Here is a 24,394-nt window from a genome sequence, read left to right on the forward strand (position 1 = left end):
GTGTATCTAAGGAAAATTGCAGTATAACTTTGTTCATGCACATCATTATACAGTATCTCATTTTGTATTTCGATTTAAAAAATTGTTTGCCCAGCCACTATTGTTGTTATTGTTTTTATCCTGTAAAGCGCTTTGAGGAGCACAGCTTTCTCACCACTTTCTCACCACACCATCCTTACACAAAACAGAAACTGATTGTATTTTCCGATGACATACAAGTGCAAAGATTACAGATTTAAATCGTCTTTTTTCTGAACCAGGGAAAATCTGATCATGTTTCTCTATAACAATAATAAAAAACTTTATTTTACATATCACCTTTAAAAGTGGCATCTCAAAGCAATACAGTAGACTGAAAAACAGTTAAAAGTGACCAAAGTAAATACCAGACAAACGCAAACGCGTTTTTAATAAAATGCTTTTATTCATTCAGCAGAGAGTGAGAGGGACATTCAGCAGAGAGAGACACACACACCGGTTTTCATTGTCAAAAAGTATTTTTTTTTTAACATTTTGTTTACATGTTTTGTTTGTGGACAAACTGTCCACAAACGTGAGACTGTCTTTCTCAGACTTACATTCCCGAATGTCCCCCGCCCCGGTCAACAATCCTAGGAAGAACACGAAACAGCCTGTTAATAAAATTGTTACAATTTTGTTCGGTCAGTTCTTCCTCCCAGAATTTATAGATCGCATCGATCAGTTCCTGCTTTGTGACGAGCTTAGCAGTTTTCCGAACGTAGTCTTTCAAACCATCTCTATCGGATTTAGATCTGGGGATTCGGCTGGAGTTTTCACCCAGTTCACTCCTTCTGCTACAAGCCTCGCCCTTGCTGCTGTGTGTTTCGGATCGTTGTCTTGAAAGAGACGGTGCCTTGATCCAGACTGCTCCCTGATATATGGGGCAGCATGGTGTGTGACCACGACTTCCTCGAAGAATACACGGTCCATAATTCCTTTGAAAATAAGAAGTGGTCCCGGGCCTCTTCTAGATATACCCCCCCAGACGTGAACCTTCAGTGGATGTTTGGGCTTTGGCTTGTCCACATATCTCCCCTTTTTGCAAAATGCCATTGTTGAAAACTGTTCCAGAGCCACTGTTGTTTCGTCGGTGAAAAGTACATCCTGAAATGCCTCCCGCTGTTCAGTCCATTGGAACGCTTGCTTGAGTCTTTCCTCTTTGTTTTTTAGCCTTATCATGGGGCATGTGTTGGTTTTTCTGTATCTCCATCCAAGCCTCCTGCGTACTCTTCTTATCGATGTCGGGCTAATGGTCGCACCGAGGTCAGCCCATAGCCGTCTTTGGACTTGCATCACCGGTAGCTCATCATTTTCATCATTTAGTTTGTCGATAGCTCGCACAATAGGACTTGAAAAAAAAGAGATCAACAGTTAGTTTTAAAAATAATGTGCGTAGTTGTATTTACATGCAAGAAAGGTATTTTTAGAAATTTATTTACCTTTGAATCGTCCTCGGTTTAGATTCTCTTTGCCTCCTCTCCCCTTTATAATGCCGTCTCACTGTGCTTTCAGAAACGAAGATGTCCATCGAAGCCAACTGCTGTACAATGTCCCGTGTCGACTTCCCGTTTCTTTTCATCTTCTTTATGTGGTGTGAGAGAGTCTTCGTGATTTTGGTCATTGTCTGTCTCCTTACCAAAGCGATACAGTGGTGCAGCTTGAATTCTGTACCTATATACTGTATGGTATGGTACAGATAAAACTTACACCATACCGATGAGCTAATACCAGGGAAAGACACTCCTATTTTATTTAAAACACAATACTCCAGGAAATGTGTCTGATGCATTAGCAAGTTAAAACAATTGGGTCGAAAACCTTTGCGTAACACCATTTCCTTTTTCTGATCACTCGCTTTCTGGATACACGTCTCACCTGTCCTGTTCTTTGTTTTCCTGGTTTGCTGATTATGCCTGCTGCGGTCCACTCCTACCCTCACACCTAAAGAATAATATTTTAAATTTCTTGGCGCAGTTCATTAACCCTTGTATGTGCTGTCCGCGCCCAAAATGCAATTTAAAAAAAGTCAAAAACCGCACTCAAAATGCAATTTAGAGCTTTCTGGCAAGAGGAGACACCCAAATCAATGTAACATGCCAGAGTTTGTGCATGAACAGGGTTTTACTGCCTATTCCCTTTGATACCCAATTAAAAAAAAATGTTTTGAATCCCTGGCGGAACCGGGCATCCATGAATCAAGTAATAGGTTTATTCCATGCTGAAAAAAAGAAGAAAGAAAAAACACATTCCATAAGAATTGACTGAGCTCCGCTCTGTACCACGCAATGATCCCCCCGGAGTCTCTGCCCCGGGTTATTTGGGTTTTTAGACAGAGGGTAAAAAACTCTCTCTCTGGCTTGACCTCCCCCTCCATGGGTATTGTCTGTTTTGTTGTTAACAAGGCTCGCCAGCTAATGTGAATCATAACCTGTCTTTCTAGCTTTTAAAGTCGTGCGATGTGTAAGCCACAATTCAAATAGAGAAAAAAGACCTGACTGACAAGATTTAAGATGTGGCTGTCAATGTTGGATTAAAAAAAACACATTACCCGACGTTTGTTGCATTGCTTGAAAAATAACTTTATTTCGAGAGACTGGATAAGTAATTCAAGTGTTTTTTTTAACTTCCTGAAAAACAACTAATAATTTAACTATACGTGCAAACGTTTTATGATATGTCACTGTTGTGAATGTCTTTGGACATGTGCTGGCTGGACAGGAGGCTCTACTGTACACAGAGAGGGGCGGGAGGAGGGGACAAGCCGATACATACTCTTAGAGTTTGATTAATAGGGAATATAATACAAAAATATAGTACAACCACTTTTAAAGGTGATATGTGAATTAAAGTTTTTTATTATTGTTATAGAGAAACATGATCAGATTTTCCCTGGTTCAGAAAAAAAGATCTAAAGTGCTAAACCTAACTTTCTTAATTCGATGTATTTAAAGCAGTGAACTACTGTAGGTGTAACATAACATTCAGAAATACAATCGAGAATAGTTTTGTGGTGTTTGTTTAGATGAAACGTTCCTAAAACATATAACGTAACAAAATTAAAGACGATTAAAATCTGTAATCTTTCCACTTGTACTGTATGTCATGTGAAAGTTTCTGCTTTGTGTAAGGATGGTATCAAAAAGCAATCTTAAGTGGTGAGAAAGCTGTGCTCAACGTATTTAAGGGACTTAAAAGTAAAAGGAGATGCTTCATATTGCTTGACTAATTTTAAAAACTAAGTTATAAATGCAGACGCTCCCTCGGTGCCGCGCCGGGTGTAAATATCAAAATATACATTCGTCCTGGGCAGAGGCCGAAGAGCACCCAGCTGGGGTGCGTGGGGAAGAGCAGGACAGTATTGAAAGGCGAGGTTTAGGAAGGCATACAGTCTGGGCAGGTATAGATTACACTTTTCTAAAACGTATTTGAAAAATAAAAACGATTACAATCTAATCCTTCCACGTTTGATCCCAAAATCCCAAGAAATATAAATCTAAACAGGTAGAAAGCTATGCTGAAAGTTTATTAAGATACTTAGAAGACAAAGATACTGTATCAATTTATGTTGCATTAGCCTGATTATGATAAAAAACACATATAATTAAACACACGTTTGCGATTTAAATCAAAACACGATTTAAATCAATATAAATGTTTATATTGTAACGCATACTGTCCAGCCTCCATTTCTCTATAAAAATTTACTCTATTACACACACACACAACAGAAGCAGGAAGCAGAAGCAGGGACCATTGTCAGAAGGGAAGAAGGTGACTATTCATTGTTATCAAAAATGACTTAGAATCGATCATGTTGTGATATTTTGAAATATAAAAGTCAATTGATTGTCCATAACATCGCTATTCTATTTTTTCGACCAGCTGGATTTGAACACACAACCCATGAGTTGGTAATCAGGCACGTAGACCAGTAGGCTACAAGGGAAGTCGCATGAAGAGAAAGGCGAAACAGCCCTACACAGCCCTGTCGCAGTACACGAATATAATCATATCATTATTAAATTCTTTAGATACGCGATTCCATATTATATTAGCAGAAAAGCTTAAAACTACCACTTTTTCACACGCTATTTCACACACTAGTTAAGTACTTCGATGCTTAAAATCGTTAGGTAGAAATGGAATACCGGTGTGTATTTTTCCTTTAAAGTACCGATTCCTGGAATGACTCGCTGACACCCTTCTGAAGTGGTTCCATAAAATCTGGTATACGGAAAAGAAAGCATTGATAAAAAAGCCTGGATTCTCATGTATCTCATACAAGTATCTTTTAATACAGTCTTTGCTGTGCTCTTGAGTATCCTTGTGATATTTTGAGCTCTAGTTGAATGATAAGTGTCGCATTTTAAATCATTTTCGTAGTTAGAAATTATGAAACGCCCTGTTAAAAGCAAGGGAGTTTTTATGCCCGTTGAAGTAAAACAAAATGCCTGACGATTTAAATCAATATAAATGTTTATATTGTAACGCATACTGTCCAGCCTCCATTTCTCTATAAAAATTTAAAGTATGGCTTGGACAGATTCCAAGTGCTTGTACAGATGCAGCCATTCAAAATGTGCGGGCGATACCGCATTATTTTACGGTAAGCTGTACGCAGTCTACTGCAAGCTACCAGTAAATACCGCGAGTTACTGGTAAATACCGCTAGTTACCGTAAATTCTCCTATAATACGACAAGCAAAATAATAGTATCCGGAATTTCCGCAAGGTGGAGCTAATAAAGCTCAACCTCTCATGTTTGAGCTGTGGCCATCAAAGTCTTTAACGAAGATATTACTAATAGTATTAATAATGAATGACCTTGGACAAGCTGTAAGTGTAAACTCAAAGTATTGCCCTGGTCAACATTCTTTTTTTCATTGACCGTCTTTGTAAAAGTAACACCACAGCTTTTCGCAATCACGCATTTGTTTCCAATCATGCAAAGTACAGTAATTTTTGAGAATCGATTCACCATGCCTTTCACATGCTCATAAAAGAGATTGATTTAGGAACATAAACATATTACCGTATGAAAACTGTACTGTATACAGTATGTATATGTATATTTAATGTCTTAACTGTGCCCGTTTAAGTATTGAATATTCATATCTAATTTTACCACTGAAGGGAAATCTTAGTAGCTGAGCATAAAAAGAATAGGAGCATATGTAATGTTGCCATAGCCAAATTAAATGTAATGTAGCTCTCTGAAGGCACCAGTTCTGTAGGGTTTGGGCATTTACTGGAACAATTATTAAATGTAGCAGTAAATCACAAAATTAATTATTTTGATGGCTTTAGAATCCAACCATGCGACATAACTTAAACAACGCACACACACAGGTACTAATACACGAGGATACATTTATTAATACATAGAATATGCATGTAAAACTAACAGATCTTATCGAGAGGGTTATCAGAATACAAAAGATATATATTCAATCAGTTACAAAGTGTTACACATATCAAGAGGACATACCTTCAGTATATCATTCATTTAGACCGTTTCGTAAATGAACTTTGTTATAACTTCTACATTAGATACTCAAAACAAGTACATAACTCTAAGGAATTAAATTGATATCAACTGGTTGGGATAACAATTGAATTCTCGAGCTGTAATGCATTGAAGTTGAATACTCATCCAATTTCTGGGGATTCAGATCTCCTGCGGGCACAAAGAAACAGTTGCAGGCTGTTGCTGTCCAATCAGCACTCTCTGGCTCCGTGCCAGGCTGTGCTGTGCGGCTTGCGACGGTGCGCTGCTGATGCTCTCTGAAGACCGGCTAGTTAGTGTTGGCTTTAACTAGCACAGTTGTGCACAGGAGAAAAGATGACTGTGGGACCCAGCAAGTCAGGAAGAGGACCGGTTCATTCCTGATGAAGTGCTAGTTCTGAATAATGATTAAGCTGTCCATAGTTCCGATCTGTTCACGAGGCTTGCTGCTGATGCTAACCTTGGGTGGATCCTTTGGTTACTCGTGGCGACCTCTGCTCTCGACTCTTAGAACAAAGGAAAGTTCTGGCACTCGGACACACTGACCGTTCCGTGGTTGTCCGGGCTGAGTCTCAGGATGGTCAGGAGGCGCTCTGCGAGAATGTCCTGCCCTTGGGAGCCTTCTGCTCCTGGGCCGTCCTGCCCTGGAATTCTACTGAATCTTACTGAATCTTACTGAATCTCACAGGCTCTCTGTGTTGCCTGTTTTTACCTGGAGGAACTTCAGCTCATTCATTGGCTGAAAGTTCCATGGGCATCAGAGTCCCACGTGGGTTACTCGGCCCTACCAGTCCCTGATTGGTTGATCAAGGTGAGATATGAGTCACTTACTCCTGACACTTAGGAATGCAGTCCAGATGCCCAACTGGCACTCCCTAGACAGATAGGCACCAATGGATGACCATTGACCATGATAGCCAAGCTTAGCTAAGTGCATCCCCATTTGGGAGCTGTTTAGGAAACCTTAAATCAAAGGAAACCTTAAATCAACCTGCATGAATAGTTTCTCTGTGGCTGCACCACAGAGATGAACAGAGAGATGAGGCCTAATTTGGGAAAGCTCAGAAACACTTAATTCTTTCTTATTAATAAGCCTCGCCGCTACAGTCTTAACACCGATACTTCAGTGCGTAAATACTGCTCACGTATATGTTTCTAGGTTTATATTATACATTTCATACAGTCAAATTACTTTTGAGGAACTAATAAGAAGTGCGAAACGGTATGCGTTTTAGTATCGTTTTGTGCTGGGACCCGTGGATTGATTAGAGATATCAAGTACATACAAGTCATTTTTTAAATGTTGTAGTTCGTCTTGTAAAAATGTTACGAGTACATCATCTATCAACAATTACACAGGTTCTGTTTCCATATTGCGGATTTTGGTTACGTAATATTATTTTCTAGATTTCACGTTGTGAATATATGATTTGGGCAAACAGAGCCGCAAAGAAGTACATTATGGGTTGTTGTTTTTTTTTTGCAGTTTTATCTAGAACAAGCGATGCTTAAACCTTTGTCTGATTCTTGTGAAACTATCCACACGACACTTACAGTACCTACAGTATAGCACAGATCTGCAGTCCACCATTAGAATACTGTGGGTGTGTTGTATAAGCCATACCGCCCAAAAGAGTTCTAAAACAGGAGATGCATCCTCGTTTAGGAACGTGGTATAAAGTAAAAAGGTTTGGGAAGAGTCCTCCGTTTGAACAGTTCAAAATAGACGTAAAGGGGTATTTACGGACTCTTTCGAAATGTAAGAACAAGCTGTGCGGACCTTATCTTTATTTACCTTGTGTAATCGTTTTCCAAAAAGTGTAATTGTATTATAGCATGTGCCCCTGATGATTTTCTTGATACCTTATATGTGCTCTTGTTTGTATTGTATGTAGTTTTGTTGTTCAAATAAAAAATAAAAGACACAACTTTCCGGATGCGGCTGCTGTAAAAATAAAATGACATCAAGGGTGCTGTACACAGAGGTCTGAAACCTGCTTCGCAGAAGATCTTTATCCAGAGGTGTTAAAGAAGTCGAGATCTCGCCATGAGAGGGGAACCATCTCAGAAAAAGCAGGTGCAGTCGATTCCACGGTCATAACGCCACTAAGTCGGGCAACAAGACCAAAACCCAACTGGCTTCCTCCAGGCAAGTAGTGAGACAAAGAGAGAGGGCACAGCGGGTAGCGTGGCCGAGCAGTCTAAGGCGCTGGATTAAGGCTCCAGTCTCTGCAGGGGTGTGGGTTCGAATCCCACCGCTGCCAAGTGCTTCTGTCGAGACCTCCTTTCAGCTGACTTCAGACGAAAGGGAGGGAGCTGCTTTTTGGCAGTCTCTCGAGAAACTAAGTAAAGTGTTTAAAGATACTTTCTCAGTTTGACATCAAGGCACAAACCAAAATCCTTCTTGCGTCCTCTCAACCTAAATGCGTTTTGCCACTTTTTGCGTTATGCAGGGAACAACGTCTGCCGAGATCACTTTTGTGTCAATGCAAATCGTAGTGTGCCCTCCGCTTTAATGTTGGTTGTACTGGCGTGCTACTTCTGTCTGTGAAACTTGAATGTTCTGCTTCTTCACACCAAATCGTTGGCGGGGGTTGAGCTTGTTAAATCTTTGCGCATAGCGCTCCTTGGAAGTACTTTGTCCAAGTTCAAAAGCGATCGTGGGATTTACTTCATGCGTTCAAAAAGCATGCCTCGCACGACAGATTTAAATGGGGAATGGAGTCTGCTTCTTGGTGTTTTTCCTGTGGTTGCAGTTACAAAGTTGATCGTGCTTTCACATTCTGTTAAATTCTGTATTCACTGGCTGAGCTTCATCAGTTGGTTCGAAAAGGAATCTCTGCTTCGGTTCCAGAAAACTCATCAGTAGTGTGTTTTTTTCCGTGCCCATGGCAGTCTTTTAAAGCTGGTAGTAATGGCGGCGAAGTTAATTTTTTATCCGCTTTAAAAGAATAAGGACGGGCTTGGGCAAGCTCCATTTACCACTCTTTCAGCTAACCGCCGAACTCGCAAACTGATTACACTGCAGAGCCACAGGCGCCTCGCTTTTCTCCATTCTCTGGGTCAGGTTGAAAAAAAAACTTTGCTGGTATTAGCTGGCCTGCTGGGAGCACCTCTTCTTCACTGATAAGCAAGATTTGTGTTTCATCTTTCGCAAGCTGTATAGATTTCTTTCAATACAAGTTGTTCCAGAAAGGAAACGAACACTTGCATTCACCTGGATTAAAAGGCATGGGATTTGCCCATAAGGATACATTCTGTACAGTAAGACAGGAAGAAAGGCACCGCTGGGAATCGGACCCAGGATCTCCTGTTTACTAGACAGGCGCTTTAGCCAACTAAGCCACGGCGCCAGCAAAGTGCTGTCCTTTGACAGCCACTTGGACACGTCTCAACTGCTCTGAGACATCTGCGTTCGGTGTGCACCGAGCCTGCTCGCCTTGCAAGTTGCCTCATTTACATGCGATAGCTCCACCACTAAGAGAAAGGATGAGAAATGGCTTTTATCTGGCACTTTTCATGTCAGAGGATCTCAATCTGCTTTCCGTGTACAAGAGGATGTCCAACTCATGTAGCTAAAGATGTAGACGACAGTGCTCCACTGAAATCTTGATCTCACAACCCTCGGCATGACTCCGCTGTGTTCTGCTTTAGACAAAAGGGGGGAATAGACTTCTTTCATCACACGTTTTGCACTGTTTACGGTGTTTGCAGTGCTCTTTCTTAAATGAAAACCAGGAATCGGCACCATATGAGGTGAGACTAGATAATATTGGAACAAGTAGCCTCGCCATTCCATGCGTGATGTGAGCAAAGTGTAATTCCTGTCTTTATAATGTGCTTGTTAGAGACTTAGCTGGCACCCAGAGCGCTTTAAATCCGGGAGTCAGCAGCCCAAGACAAGAGAGCTTCCTTCGTCTATGTTTTTTGCGTGGAGGGGGGACCCATGCGTGTGCTGCAAACGATCTTAGTATCGAAGTGCCGTCCCACATAACCGATCCGAACAATCTGCTTTACAGAGGAGCACTGCCGGAGCTTATGGTTGGCAAACTGAAGACCAGGCCGACCTCTTCTGTGACTCTTGAACACTGAATCTCAAGATTGTGAATTCAAGCTCCACGCTGACGGGAAATTCCATAGGTAATGATCACATTTTCTTGCATGCTAATCAAAAGAAATATTAAGAAACTTTTCCCCATACCAGTTTTTTACAAAAGTAAAGGCCCACGGCAGATGTGTGCCACATCACGTCCGAGTTTAGTGACAACTACCTCAGAGATTGGAAGCTGGGTAGTTTCAGATCAGATCACTTTTTTATCAAAGGTTCAAGCAAACCCAAATAGTTTTGCAAGAGACATTTCAGTATCCCAGTCAAATCCAGTACGATTGCTGGATCCTTCGAATTCGACTGAACTATAGCACAGATCTGCAGTCCACCATTAGAATACTGTGGGTGTGTTGTATAAGCCATACCGCCCAAAAGAGTTCTAAAACAGGAGATGCATCCTCGTTTAGGAACGTGGTATAAAGTGAAATGGTCTGGGAAGAGTCCTTCGTTTGAACAGTTCAAAATAGACGTAAAGGGGTATTTACGGACTCTTTCGAAATGTAAGAACAAGCTGTGCGGACCTTATCTTTATTTACCTTGTGTAATCGTTTTCCAAAAAGTGTAATTGTATTATAGCATGTGCCCCTGCCGATGTTATTGATATTTTATATGTGTTCTTGTTTGTATTGTATGTAGTTTTGTTGTTTTCAGCTGACTTCATATGAAAGGGAATGAATTGTTTTTTCTCAGTCTCTCGAGAAACTCAGTTTTAATGCTTTCCATTTTAATGTTGGTTGTGCTTGCGTGCTGCTTCTGTCTGTGAAACTTGAATGTTCTGCTTCTTCACACCGAATCGTTGGCAGGGGTTGAGCTTGTTATATAATAATTATAATAAATAACTTTATTTTATATTGCACCTTTAAAGGTGGCAATCTATATGAGAGCGCATGTAACAGCACAGGACACCCAGTTAGGAGCTCACACAGCTTTCGGCTCAGTGTGCAGCGCTCTCTTGCCTTCCTGAAGATGACGTAAAATTAGTTAAAATCATGTGATAGTTAACAAAGCTAAATAGTGAAACAGCCAGCACAAATGGTTGCGTTTGTGATTATGTCACTTCTCTACTACAGCAGTGTCGATAAAAGAAACTCTGAAACCACTAAAGCACTGCACAACTGAATTCGGGAGAATAATATTAGGGATTCTGAGCGATGTCTGCATACAAGCAATCCAATACAGATGCTGAAGTCTTTAAATATTGACTCTCCCTGTTGTGCTGCCTTTTCCTTGAAGGAAAACTATTCAACTGGAAGAATGTTTATCGCAGGTTTAAAACTTGCTGTTGCTATTTGGAGAAATCCACAAACTCGTGTTTTTCATGTGTTTTAAAAGACAGCCATACCCACTGACAAAATAACGACACTGCTGCTGATTTTTTCTGGAGCCGAATCACAGTTGACCTTTTTGAGCCAATTGATGAAGCCGACCCAGTGAATACTATGGCAGAAGGTGGAAGAGCGTTCAACTTTATAACTACCGCAACCACAGGAACAACAGCAAGAAGCAGAATCAATTTCTCATTGAATGGTGCTGTTGTTTGAGGTATGCGTTGTGAACGCATGCAGAGAATCCCACAATTTCTTCTAAACTTGATAAAGTATTCCTGATGGAGCGCTGTGTGCAAAGATTTCATAAACTGTACTCCTGCTGACAATTCGGTGTGAAAAAGCAGAGCATTCGAGTTTCACTGACAAAAGCTGAATGCAAGCCAAAAGCAAAATTAAATGGTATTGACAGCACACTACGATTCGCACTGACTGAAAAGTTATCTCGGCAGCTGTTGTTCCCCGCATGAAGCTGAAAGGGTCAATGAGCATTTCTGTTGAGAAGACAAATTAAAGCTTTTTTCTCCCTTGATGTTGAGCTGACAAAGACTATCTTGAAAGATATCACAATCTCTCGACAGACTGTCGAATAAATTCTTAACTGATCAAATTCTCATCGGAAGCAAGGTCTTAACATAGAAGAAACTGGCAGCAGCGGAATTTGAACCCCAAAAAGACTGTAGCCTAAAACCCAACACCTTAGACCGCTCAGCCACACTACCTTCTGCAGCACATTCCTTCCTCACATTACTCAATTAAAGAACACTGGGCTTTAGCTCTTGTCCAACATGGAAACGACTGTCACTTGGTGAAATCTCAACTTCTTTGGCAGCTCTGAATATAGTTCTTCTTTGGAGCAGATTTCAAACCTTTTATTTAATTTATAAAGGAGGGCGCATTCCAAAATGTGTAATTCCTGTTTTAGAAAAGCTCTGGGCGGTGTGTCTTCTTTTAACGCACAAACAGTGTTCTAACTGTATACTGTAGATCAGTGCAGCTATCGTACTGGATTTAGCTGGGATTCTCAAATTTTTCTTAAGAAGGTATTCAGGGTTGCTTAAAACTTGAATAAAAAAGTGATCTGAAACTACCTACTGTACCTTCCAATCTCTGATGTTGCTGTAACTAAACTCAGATGTGGTCTTTTGCAGATGTGCAGTGTGCCTTTACTCTTGTCGTATTAAACATTACCTCTGTTGTTGGGCAGAGTTGAAGGGGAACAAACTGCACAGAAAATTACAGAACGATAAAATGTTTCTACACTTCAAAATGTCCCTTTAAAACCCTCCTCACACACGTCGGTGTGGGGAGTGGGCAGGTAGAGAGGTTTTACAGATGCTCATGATATTTCTCATGGGGTGTTACCTGTTGTAGTATCTCTCTCTGCGCCTCTGCGGCTGAAGTGTGAGGTAACGTTTTGAACAGCCTCTTTGTCTTACAAAACAAGAAATGAAAATCAACTGGTAAATTGAACAGTGCAGTAATCAGCACAGTATACATTAGGAAGCAATTAAACAAAAGATTAGCAAAAATTGAAGTTGAGTAGATTGGAGTAAGAAATTAATTCTATATGTAAGCAAACGAGAACCCACGCTGGGCATGAATCACACCAATCTTTCAGCATTTCTGAAACGTTTGATTGAATTGACAAAGAAATCCTCTCCCGATCTTCATCTTTGAAAAGGTTAACCTTTTGAGCCAGCAGGTGTAACACTGCAAAGCTGCCTGTTTCTCGCAGATGTTTGAAGCTGTAGATAAAGTTTTGCTTGTTGGTGCATTGGCTTAGCTGATTAGTGTGCCTGACTAAAAAACAAGAGATCCTGGGTGTGAATCCCAGTGGTAACTATTCATAAACAGCAGGCCAATCACTGCCAATATTTATGGAGCTCAATTTAAGGATGAAAGGATATGCATGTGTTACAGCTTTCTGCAGGTGTTTTATGTTTTAGCACAAGTGTTGGCTCTGTTGCACAATGGAGGGCGTGTTGGACTTCTAGATGTTAATAGAATTAAGTCATTCAAAGGTTGTGGGTTGGAGTCCACCCAGAGTCACATGTTATTTTGATTCAGACTTTCGAAATCCTCTAGGGATTGGTGTTGATCAAGTCAAATAGAGGACTTCTTATGAGTCGACAGTCGAAAATGAACAAGCGGCCACAAGGGAGAAATTAGCACTGGACCTGGTCGGTGATCGCATTATTCCTATCCTGTAGTCCATGCACTGGTTCCCTGTCAAGTTTCATGTCGACTTTAAAATCCTCATGCTCACCTATGAGCCTCTCCATGGCTTGGCACCTCAGTACCTGTCTGAGCTCTTATTGCCCTACTCCCCTAATCGCAACCTTGGCTCTTCTAATTCTGGTCTCCTATCTGTCCCCCAAGCCCGTCTACGCTCTATGGGTGACAGGGCCTTCTCCGGTTATTCCCCCAACCTCTGGATCTCTATCCCCAAGGATATCAGAGAGTCACCTTGTCTAAACTCCTTCAAATCCAGACTCAGAGCCTCCTTCTTTAGAAGAGCCTTTAATTAACTATTCTTTACCCCTTTGCTCCTACTGTATTTAGTACCACCATCTACTGTCTCCTTTAACTGTGTATTCTCATCCTGCTTATCTTATGTATTTTTTCATTGTATTGTTCTCATTCTGCAAAGTGCTTTGAGAAGCCACCTTTAAAGGTGTTATATAAAGTAAAGTTTATTATTATTATTATTATTATTATTAATAATGAACAGTGCATTTAACTCTGAGCACACTTGGTCCTTCTTTGAGAAGGACTGCAGGGGTAGGGAACAAGCTTTTCATGTGTGTTGTTGAAGACCATATAATCGCTTTGTTGCAGGAAATGTCTGAATGCCATCATCGGAGTAAGGACAGGATCAGGGTTTGGGGAAGTCTTTTTGATGCCTGAAACTGTGTGGTTCCTGGTTGTAACGGCTGACACTCTACACCTAAACAACAGAGAACACAGTTGACATCGCTGAACTGCCTAGCGGACTTTTTTTGCCTTCTTCTGACCTGTATTTAAAGCAATTCTCTAAAAACGTGGCACATTATATCTGTGGTACCTTTATGGAGGGTGAGCGCACTCATAAGGATCATAGATTCGATCACAAGCATCCAAAAATTAGCGTGAGAAAATGACATCACGCTATAAGGTTGAATGGCACGAGTTCTCCTTTTCCCTCTGTAGAAAATGTGTGTTTTAAAGGAGATGTCATGTTATTTTTTTGCCAGACAAAGCCATGCCGTAAGAACAGTGTGGTTATTTAAATGTATTGGTATAAAATTGGTTTAAATCAAAGGAATGTAACAACAAAAAATTAAGTGCTTCTTAACACAGAGATAGTTGGAGATATTTGGCAGCAGTGGGATTCCAACTTACGTCCCCAAAGAGTCTGGACCTTTAATCCAGCTCTTTAGAGTGCTCGGCTGCATTAGCCCTGACTGCCTCATACCTCACACTGGCTCAGAGAAAACTGGGTGGCTTGCAAAGACTGGTAGGAGAGGAAAGGAATAAATACTTATTTTTTATCTGCTAAAAGAAGAAAGGAAATATTTGATAATTGTCTAGCAGTTGTTTTGATCAAATTATTGTAATGCAGTGGCAGGTACAATTAAGGTATAATATGTACATGAACTGAGTCTGAAATCTGAGTTGGTGATGGCAACTGACTATCACTGGAGGACAGTTCATCATGAGTGGGTAAGCCTGCATAATGAGGGAGAAGAGATTGGCCTCTGTGGCGCAGTGTCCAGTGACACTAACTATCTGTCCTACTGTTCTCTGCTAAGTAGAGGGTGAATGTTGTTTAAGGTGAATGTAAGGTTTCTTTTTTGTAAAATATTTTCGAGCACATTTTTGTTGCTGAAACTTTATCTTGTGCATTTGAATTAATTCCAATATTGTCACCTAATTCTATACATTGTTTCATCAGACTAGAACATTTAGAGGAGCTCAATTGCATTCATGAATTGCATAGTGATAGTATTTCTTGTCGTTTAAATATTTCAGTCAAAAATGTAGAGAAGGTGCTCCTGTTTTCACCATTATAAAAACTGTTTCACCAGTAATATTTACTCTCATAAAAGTATTGTAATTGTATTGTTCTGTTCTGTGACAGTCTTGAGTGTCCTTCTCTTTTACTGCACTACACTTCTCCAGGAGCCAGTTCAGCACACGAGGATCCTCAGTCAAACAAACACTGCAATAGCTTGATAAAATACACTTCTCATCCTTTCTCTTAGTGTTGGTGCTACTATTCTATGCAAAGGAGGTGCCTTGACAATTAAAGGAGTCTTCATGAAGGTGTTAATGGCAACCTCTCCACTGGCAATTGACCGGGCTTTTGAAGAAACCAATCTCATTCAACAACCATACAAATTGCATAGCTTAAGGCACATGAAGCGAAATTCGTGAGCAGATAGACACAAAACAATGTCGCTTCACATTATTTGCAAAGCTGTTTTGCTTGTCTAACCACCTCTTCCTACTTTGCAGTGAGCACATATATTTTATTTTCTTCTCTTATATTTTCCTTGATATTTTACTATCCCTTTCCCCCATGTGGAGATTAATCCACATCCAAAACCCCATGTTTCACCCTGCATTTGTGCCAGTTTAACAATCTGTGTAAAAGCCTGCCTTACACAGGTCTAGTGGTACAATCAGTCAGTCTGGGTTACTTATATAGCTGTGTAGAGTGGAGTCATGCTGAGGTTATAAGTTCAAGCCTCCCCTGGAGCCATTAAGTCTTCTGAATGTTTTTCACTCATAAAAAGTTCATTCGCCGTAGCAGTTTCACTGTGACTTTGCAGGTAAAATATTCTTAATGAGAATAATATTTTGTATGCGATAAATAACCGCACCAGAAAATATTGGAGAGAAATGGCTTGTCGCGCTATTTTCAGCAGACACTCAGACACAGAAATGTCTTGTCATTAAAGAAAATTTATGAAGAAGAGGTGTGACATCATTGCAAAGGCGATATTTTCTGATGTCTGTCTTGGTTAATAATCATTTGCGTGGGAATTACTTCTGTCATTATTACTAATACTGATAAAAACAGAGAACTCACAGCTCTCTGGATGTTGGTCATGACTCTAGAAAGTGTTTTTATTTGCAAGCGGCTCTGGAACTCAACACCTGTTGATGGGTCACTTCTGTCAGACACATCAGTGGAACCCAAGCCCACCTACACACACATTCACACACACTGATAGATACACTGTACACCTACACTCTCACACACATTTACATTCACAGACACATCACACCTTTATACACACAATAAGACACTTACACACTCACATATATACACTCACACATGCTATCATCATTAATACTCACATAGACGCAGGCACTACACACACTAACAGACATACCAACACATACACTTACAAATATAAAACTACACACTGACAGACACCACACACTCACAGACACACACCATACACACACATTCACAGGCATGCATTCACAGAAACAGACACTACGCATACTCACAGACACACAGACACACACTTATAGACACCAAACACTCAGAGACCTCACACGCTCACACACTAACAGCCCACACACGCATAGACACCACACATGCACAGACATGCACCCACACACGCACAGATACCACAAACACACTTATCCACAGATACACAATAACTAAAACAAATATAAATACTACTAATACTACAACAGTAACACTATCACTAAAACTGACACAAACTACTAATAATAACAGTAATGTTGTTACTAAAACTAACATTACTACTAGTGTTAATACTCTAACAGTAACACGATAATTATAATTAATATTAACATGAATATGAACATTAAAACTAAAACAATCAGTAGTGCCACTGTCATTAATACTCACATGAACACTAGCATTAAAACTACCAGTTGTACTCTCACTAATATTAACATGAAGACACTGATATTAGTATTAGTTGCTGCCCGTGACGTCACATCGCTCTCTGTGACAAATGCGAGACACTTAAACGCGTGCAGTGACGGAGCGCCTGTCGCCTTGGTTACCATTCTTATGATTTATAAACACTGGAAAAATGCATTTAAACTGTTACTTACATACATTTATGAACTTGAAATATAATTTTCTAGCTCTAGGATACAGTTACCTAAATAATAATATGAATAATCATTGTTTATTTTCAGATTGAACATTATTAACCCTATCTATCTATGAATTGGCTACATTACTCTGCTCTCCTCCCCACTGATAGCTGATGTGTGGTGAGCGTTCTGGCGCACTATGGCTGCCGTCGCATCATCCAGGTGGATGCTGCACATTGGTGGTGGTGGAGGGGATCCCCATTACCTGTAAAGCGCTTTGAGTGGAGTGTCCAGAAAGCGCTATATAAGTGTAAGCAATTATTATTATTATTATTATTATTTATTAACTGTTTTTTAGATATTTAAACAGGATCAAGAAAAGAATCAGTACTCACCAATCGGTGAAGTTAATCGATTTTTCTACGGTTCTTCAGTTGAAATAATTGGTTGTCGATAGATAAGTGATCAATAACTCTTCTCCGTGCTCCTCCCGCGCTCTTTCTCTCTCTGATCCCGGCTCTCTGGCTGGTGTCTGTGACGTCACAGCGCTTATTCTGACAGAGCAGAGTGCGTCTCTGCTGCTTTTGTGTGTCTTTTTCAGGAATACCAGAAGTACTCGAAATGTTGCAAATAGAAAAGCGTCTTTTTCGTTTTGTAAAAAAGTGAGTGCTGATTTTTATTTTAAACAGGAAATGCATGCATGTTGAAACACTAAATTCTATAAATAATTGAGAAATAATAAAGCCAGGAAAACATATATGTAAAAATACAATTTGATCACATAATTTACTTCATTACCTCTGGTGGTTAAATGTTTTTTTCTGTTGTGTTTTTTCTCTTGTACCTGTTTCTGATCCTCTGGTTGTAGTTATATTTGTAAATTCCATATGTTTAATTAAAAAAAGAGCGCGTCTCTGCTGGAGGAGACTCCTGTCCGGAGCCCGGAGGGCTTTTCATACAAATATAACATCTCCCCCCCCAAAAAAATGGGCTGTGAAGAGAGGCGATTTATAACAGTTGGAGGAGGAGAGCGACAAACCGAGGAATGAAATTCATTAAACAGAAAGAAAAAAGTTTACTTCACAGATTAATGCGTTACAAAGCATACCCACGTGGAGCAGTAGAGAACGAGCACGAGTCCCTGAAATAAGCGCTTTTAAGGGTTTTACACGAATCATCAGAGTATAGAACCTAGGAGGATCAGACTCATGTTCCTGGAGGTTAAAATGTGTATCCTGGTTTCATTTCCACCCAGCTCTCAGCTCTATAGGTAGTCTGATGATTTAAATTAACTGTATAACTGTTACAAGACTTCATCTAATTGCACATTTATAAATGTGCAATTGTGAGAGCAGCTGATTCCCAGGTCTGGTGTAGAATCACCAGAGCACTGCTCAGAGATACAGACTGGTCAACTGGTCACTATTGTAGTCACGACCATCGGCCCATTGGCTACTAATAATCAATATACTGATCAGAGTGTCAATACTGCTGTTTATTACATAAATACTAATATAATTCCACACTCACTTGTGTTATAAAACACTTAAAAAACATGTTTGGAGGCTGATATACACTAAAGAAAGTAATACTGAAGGGCTGGAAGTCCTGGAAAGGGTTAATAGAAGCTTCTTGCTTCTGCCCTGGAACAGAGCCCACAGCTGCCAGATCAGTGACCCCTGAGCCCAGTTCACAGAGAGGAGAACCAGGAGCTCTTCTGTGTTTCTAAGAGGACTGGGAGAAAGGAGAAAAGGGGGAGATGTGACTTGAGTCCAGGCTGTTCTGTCTGATATTGTTCATGTAGCAGCACTGATTGTCTGAATATCTTCTGGTTCTGGATTGTGAGGATAGAGAGCAGTACGGAGTTGAGCTTCTGTCTGAGTGTGAGTCTAAGCTGTGAATCTGACTGAGAAGAGAATAATGTTTTTTTTTTATTCTGCCTCAGAATTTTTCTTATTTGCCAAGGGGTGTTACATCCCCTTCAGAAACTCTGCACAGACTGCCAGAGAGAAGAGGAGAGAGAGATGGACAGATAAGAGCACACGCAGCGAGAGAGACATACGTCTTGATTTACTTTGAATCAAGTGTTCATTTCTTTTCTGGAACAAGTTGTTTCTAAACTTCAAGAAATTCAAACAACTTATGAAAGATAAAATACAAGTCTTGCTTATCAGGACCGAAGAAATACCGCAGGAAAATTCCAGTGATTTTTCTCCTTTTAACGAAAAGTGGAGAAAAACAATGGCAGTGCATTTCCTTCGGCTTGATTTAGCTTAATACAAGTATTCACTTCCTTTTCTGTAGATTACAGCCTGCGAAAGATGAAATAAAGTTATTGGTTATTCATGGTCAGTGCAGGAGAAATACTGCTGGCTGGCAGGAAAATGTCAGTATTTTATTTTAGCTACAAACGTGTGAATGTCAAAAAACAACGGGAGTGTGTTTCTGTGCAGCTATTAAACAAAGGGCTGGTGGTTCAAACCCACTCAGGGATGCGCTTCAGATTGTTCCGCTCTCTGTTTAAACTTGATGGGATTTCTTTGCAAAACATTGCAGGAAATGTGCATTTTACTCGTGTGGAACTACATGTAAACAATTAAGTACCTAAGTCAATGTTCAAGAGAACCATTTTCACGTGTGGAATTTTATCTTCAACTGGCTGTCAGGAGAATTCATTCATACACCCGTTGTATCCTTAGCAAAAATATTTTAAAATTAGATCACAGATTTGTTGGAGAACTTGACAATCCTTGACAATCATTAAATGAGCATTATACAAATGTGCGTTGATATTTTGTGTATGTACCTTAATTGTAATAAAAATAAACATAATTGATTTGATATGGATGTTCATTTGAAGGATTTGAGGAAACTATCAAGGATCTCAGAACAACCAAAGATACAGATGCAGCCATTCAAAATGGGTGAGGTATTTCGCGGCATACCGCGACACGCCCACCGGGGTATCACGCGGTTCACGTGTGTCACGTGACTAACTATCCGGCGTCGCCTTGTAAAACCGCCAGGGGGAGCTTAACCTCTCATGTATGGCATTTGAGCCTTTAATTTTGAACTGTATATTACAGCATGTTAATCATCAGTCATTCAAATGTTGGTATATTTTATGAAAGCAAGATTGCTCAGTTGGACAAAAGTACACAACCTACTTTTATCAGAAATATTTATGCATCAAAGCCTTTACTGAAGATATTACTCATAGTATTAATAATGGATGACTTTGGACAAGCTGTATACTCAAAGTATAATTTCTTTAGCACATTTGTACAAGCACTTGGAATCTGTCCAAGCCATACTTTGTCAGGCATTTTGTTTTACTTCAACGGGCATAAAAACTTCCTTGCTTTTAACAGGGCATTTCATAATTTCTAACTACGAAAATGATTTAAAATGCGACACCTATCATGAAAAGAAAAAAATACACACCAGTATTCCATTTCTCCCTAAACATTGTAAGCTTCGAAGTCTTTAACTAACGTGATACCGGAGTCAACAAGCATACTTTTAGAATTTGATTAAAAGGGAATATAATATGGAATCGCGTATCTCAAGAATTTAATAACGGTATGATTATATCCGTGTACTGCGGCAGGGCTGTGTAAGGCTGTTTCGCCTGCCTGTTTATGTGAGCTGTCTTGTAGCCTACTGGTCTAGGTGCATGACTACCAACTGGCAGGTTGTGTGTTTAAATCCAGCTGGTGCTGGACCTTCCAGTTTTATTTATTTATTTTTTAATCGCGTAACATAAACATATTACTGTATGCAAACTGTACTGTATACAATATGTATATGTATATTTAATGTCTTAACTGTGCCCGTTTAAGTATTGAATATTCATATCTAATTTTACCACTGAAGGGAAATCTTAACATAAACATACAGTATATGGCTGGTCTCGGTACTTTAAAGAAAAAAATACACACCAGTATTCCATTTCTCCCTAAACATTGTAAGCTTCGAATGAAACCACTAAATAAAGACATAAATATAGAAATCTTAAGATTTGTTTTATTTAATGTTGGTAGCAGGATGAACTGTCAGAGTATATATTTTGTCGCAAAGTTGCTACAAGATGTTAACAGTGAAAAAGGTATTTAGAAATGAGTTATTTCAAGATGAAAAAGAAAACATACACGAAACATGGTTTCATTACGACCAGAATCGGTCTTGAGATATTTTTAACTTGATTTACAGTATTTGAGAGGTATGTCTTAACACCGATACTACAGTGCTTAAGTACTGCTCACGTATATGTTTCTAGGTTTATATTATGCATTTCATACGGTCAAATTACTTTTGAGCAACTAATAAGAAGCGCGAAACGGTATGCGTTTTAGTTTCGTTTTGTGCTGGAACCCGTGGATTGATTAGAGATATCAAGTACATACAAGTCATTTTTTAAATGTTGTAGTTCGTCTTGAAAAAATGTTACGAGTACATCATCTATCAACAATTACACAGGTTCTGTTTCCATATTGCGGATTTTGGTTAGGTATTATCAAATCCAGTGGCGCTGTGTGTTACTTTACTGAGTCCCATGTCACGTGGTCTGTGATTGAAACCTGTAAAACCGGTTTAATTCGTCACAGCCAGCACTCTTCAGGTGTGAGGGTCTTCTGCTCAGAATGAAACGCTAAAATGTTTGTGTATATTCTAATGGTAGTGGGGGCAGGGTGTGTGGGAACAGGTTTGGTTGAAATTGCATTGGAGATCTATGTTCTTCACACCTGAAACATTTTCTCTGAAAGGATTTTCTTCGCAGTTTAACCGATCTTGTTACAGCATGTTACAGTTTACTATTATTAACCATGTTAATTTTAAGTGCTTAATGTAAAATCTTGTAAAAATATATTTTCATTGTTCAAATATACATTAATATACATTAAGTCTGATTATCATATAATAAGTTAAATACAAAACTAAAGAAAAAATAGGGTTAAATATAATTCAAAATATTTTGCTAACAATGTTAACTGTTTATGAATAATAAAATGTATTAACTAAGGAGTAGGATGGCACAGTTGTTAGTATGTTTTTTGTTTTGTTTCTTTTTCATAAATACAACAGTAGTACCTGATGTCTCAGTGGCTTTCAAAATTAAATTATGCATGCAAACCTGTGAACTAGAAAGATAACTAAGATTTTAATACTAATTAAATGACCGCGGGCACTTTCCACCCCCTCTACATTCTCAGAGTAGAACAGACTAACCTTCTAATGAAAGACGGTCCACCCCCCACGGACAGGAAAAGTGCCCACAGGCACTTAAACTTAATATGGTCAGTAACAGTAAACAGTAACATGGTAAGAAGGAGCACGTACAAACGTTTTCGAAATAACCACATGTAAGACTCTGATGCTTAAAATGTTTAGGGAGAAAGTGGAATACTGGTGTGTATTTTTTCTTTAAACTACCAATACCAGCCATATACAGTCTGTAACGTAGGGATTTCTATATGTCTTTATTTAGTGGTTACATTAGTGACAAAGGCTAAACTTTTAGCTTCAGTAACGTGTACATATCTCCCCTTTTTATAAAACGACTTGGTTGAAAACTGTTCCAGAGCCACTGTTGTTTCATCAGTGAAAAGTACATCATGAAATGCCTCTCCCTGTTCAATCCACTGGAAAAAAGAAAAGGAGCATAAAGCTTCTGATGGTCATAAACGATATTCATTTAGGAGCAGCATCAGAGGTATGTTTTTAACTGCACTGCATTGGAGAGAATACCATAGTGTGTTTTTTTTTTTTTATTCCCTGGCGGAAACTGGCTTCCAGAAGAATCAGTATGGCTCAGAGATTAAATAAAACTTCACAGACATTAACGAAGAGCATAACGCGTGTACTGTATACACTGCAAGTACAACCCAACTCTCTGCAGGAGTGCTGGCTGTGACGAATTGAACCGGTTTCACGGGTATTTTCAAAGTAGGAGGCGAGATTTCCAGCAAAAGACCCCCCCCTCAAAAACTCAGTAAATACAGTACTTACTAGTTAAAGGCTAGGCTCCCGACTATGGCGAAAGGAACCCTTCTTTCATTAGAAGACAATGAACATATTTTAGCCCTGAATGAATTAATAGCAAAAATGGTTTACATAAAAGACATTTTTCCAAGAAAGTTTAGCCTTTGTCACTAATGAAACCACTAAATAAAGACATAAATATAAAAATCTTAAGATTTTTAAAATACATGACTTTGCTAAAATTTATTTGAAAATAAAAACAATTACAACCACCAGGGGAGAGAGAGAACAGGGGAGGGATGTTGGTTTTGCATAAGGGGCGGGGCTATGGAAATTAGGTCTGTTTGGGAATGTGTAGTTACATGTTCTGGCTGTTTGTGAATTATCGTTGTTGAGTATGGAGTGTTGAGGTATTGATTTTGTGTAATGCTTTATGTTGAAAATTGAGGTGGATTTTGTTTATGATAAACAGGATAAACTGGGATGGGAGGAAGGTTTGGTTTTGCATAAGGGGCGGGATTATGATAATTGGAGGACTTTGCGAGAGTAAAATGGTCTGATTATTTGATTTGTTTGATTATTTTTGTATTGTGGTTGTTATCTATGTTTTTGGTTGGTATTATGTTTATATGGTTGTTTTTGTTGGTTGGTTGTTATTATGGTTATTAATAATACGATCTATAGTTGAAATCTGAGCCTAAATAAAAAGAAAAAGCAAGTGATTAGGTTTATGAGCAATCTAATTACTTATTCGTTTAAAACGCTATATAAAATAAAGTTTATTATTAATTTGCTGGACAGAGCGGTGAACATTATTATGCATAAGACAATGATAACGATCCTGATCAGTTTAGAAATCTGTGTACGCTGTTAGGTTTTTACTTCTTAAACTTTTAAAATACACGTTTTGAATAGAAAGAAATCCTCTTCCTGGTACAGTATGTATAGCAAACCAGCACGTCTTTTTTCTCCAATCAGAGGGGTGTCAGATGGTGTCAGCCAATCACCATTCTGCGTTGGGTAGCGACGGGTGACTGTTCTCAGGCGGAAGATGTAAACAGCTTAATGTTCGTGTTAAATATTTTTTTTTAATTAAAATTCATTCTATACAGCAATCGCATATTTGGGTACCGTTTCATAAAACTTTCATGCTTAAAATGTTTAGGGAGAAATGGAAGACTGGTGTGTATTTTTTCTTTAAACTACCAAGACCAGCCATACACAGTACAGTTTACATACATACAGTAATGTTTATGTTCCTAAATTAATATCGTTTATGACCTTCAGATGCGTTATGCTCCTCTTCTTTTTATGCTCAGCTACTAAAATTTCCCTTTAGTGGTAAAATCCATATAAATATTCAAAACTAAGCGGATTGAA

The 24,394-nt window shown here is 39.2% G+C and overlaps 2 non-coding genes across 2 annotated transcripts; one reads left to right on the forward strand and one right to left on the reverse strand.

Annotated features, from left to right (window-relative positions):
- The first annotated feature begins 7,709 nt into the window (after positions 1-7,709).
- Positions 7,710-7,791, forward strand: trnal-aag (transfer RNA leucine (anticodon AAG)). The gene has a single exon. It is a non-coding gene; the product is annotated as a tRNA-Leu (tRNA).
- A 1,015-nt stretch (positions 7,792-8,806) lies between these two features.
- trnat-agu (transfer RNA threonine (anticodon AGU)) lies at positions 8,807-8,880 on the reverse strand. Its single transcript has one exon. It is a non-coding gene; the product is annotated as a tRNA-Thr (tRNA).
- Positions 8,881-24,394: the final 15,514 nt, after the last annotated feature.

Source organism: Lepisosteus oculatus, chromosome 14 (genome assembly GCF_040954835.1).
Source record: "Lepisosteus oculatus isolate fLepOcu1 chromosome 14, fLepOcu1.hap2, whole genome shotgun sequence".
Classification (NCBI taxonomy): Eukaryota; Metazoa; Chordata; class Actinopteri; order Semionotiformes; family Lepisosteidae; genus Lepisosteus; species Lepisosteus oculatus.